We start from the raw sequence: 1,700 nt of genomic DNA on the forward strand, positions 1-1,700 counted from the left end.
AGTTGATGGTTTTGAAGATGCTCCAACTTCTACATTTTTTTTTTCTTTTTGATTTCAGTAACAAAATCAAAATCGGAATCAGAAGGGGTTTCAACAATTTTCCCCTTCCTTTTCTTCCCCTTTTGATTTGCGGGGGTGACCTTTTTTTTCTTCATTCTTTCTCTCTTTGTCGCTCCTTCAAATAAGATGAACCATCCGTCGCCGGATTTTCAACAATTTTAGGCAGGTTAGACGGGGGAGGGGGGTTGAGTTAATATATTAAAATTTGAAACATGAACATCATCATTAGATATTCCTTCACCCAATCTGGGACTCTTTCGTGGCGTTTCAATGGGTTTGTTAGACATAATTTTGTTGGAAAAAAATAAAAATTGGACGAAAGATTGAATGTTGGTGTAGTTGGCTGGTGAGAAAAATGGGAGAGAAGAAGGTGAAAATGGGGTGATAGCGTGTATAGTTGGATAGATGTGGGAGAAGGGTGGTGGGAGGATTAACTAATGGGAGGTTATGAGTATAACATTAAATAAGGAAGTGTAATTAATGTAAAATCCTTATAATTGTGTAAGAGATAATTATGGGGTATTCTTTATTTAAATAATTTAATAATAATATAAAATTATAAAAAAATACTTATTTAATAAAGTAAAATTTAACTAATTTATAAATAATTTGTGATATGTTATAACCCGTAATTAAACTGTTATAAGCAAGAATTTTTTAAAAGTAAATTTAAAACATGTAATATTGACTCTTAAATGTGTATATGAGGTGATTTTTCCAATAATTATTTGGGCAATCGAATACCATAGATGTTATTTCTATGTTTATGAATATTGATCATTTATCTTATAATGTAACATTATTAACATCATTTATCTTATAATATAAGCTAAATCAAATACTCTAAGAACTTTTGCTAGAAAAATATCTAATTGTAATATTGGTAGCTATCGGCCCATACTATTGACTTGAGATAACCCCAAACAAATTATAAATTACTAGTAATTATATTATTAATAGCTTGTTTTAATAAAAGGAAAATTTACTTAAATGTACATTTCGACCATCTAATTTACCAACACGGTTGAAGTATACACTTTGATTGTATATCTAGTGTAAGGTATGTATATGTTATATGTTTATGTATATTATATGTATTACTCATATCATTTATCCATATGTGGGCTCAAGCATATATGACTAAACTAAAAGTTTTGGGTTATCTCTACAAAGCCCAAAAAAACTAGACCAATTTTGCTAATATATGTATATATAATTTTTTTTAATTATTATTATTATTATTATTAACTTTTAGTTTTAGCAAACATAAAAATCATATTTGTATGTTATAGATATAGTTTGTATAATTGCGCTCTATAGCAAACTTTATGTTTGCTATATGGAACATCAGATTTGTATAAATAGTTGGCAACCTCTCATTTGTATAAATCAATGGCGGCTCATTTGTATAAATCGCTGGCAGCCTCTCGTTTGTATAAATCGTTGGCAGCTTTGTATAATTATAAGTGTATAGGACGAAAATATATGTATTTGTATTTGTATATACAGTTTTCTCTTGCTTTATACAAACACAAACGCAATTTATACATTTGTGTTTGTATAAAGTGAGAGAGGCGAGGGAGAGTGGAGAGCGAGATTCTCTAAGGAGTGAGGCGAACGAAAATATATGTATATATACA

This window comes from Solanum tuberosum, unplaced genomic scaffold, assembly GCF_000226075.1.
Source record: "Solanum tuberosum cultivar DM 1-3 516 R44 unplaced genomic scaffold, SolTub_3.0 scf00477, whole genome shotgun sequence".
Lineage (NCBI taxonomy): Eukaryota > Viridiplantae > Streptophyta > Magnoliopsida > Solanales > Solanaceae > Solanum > Solanum tuberosum.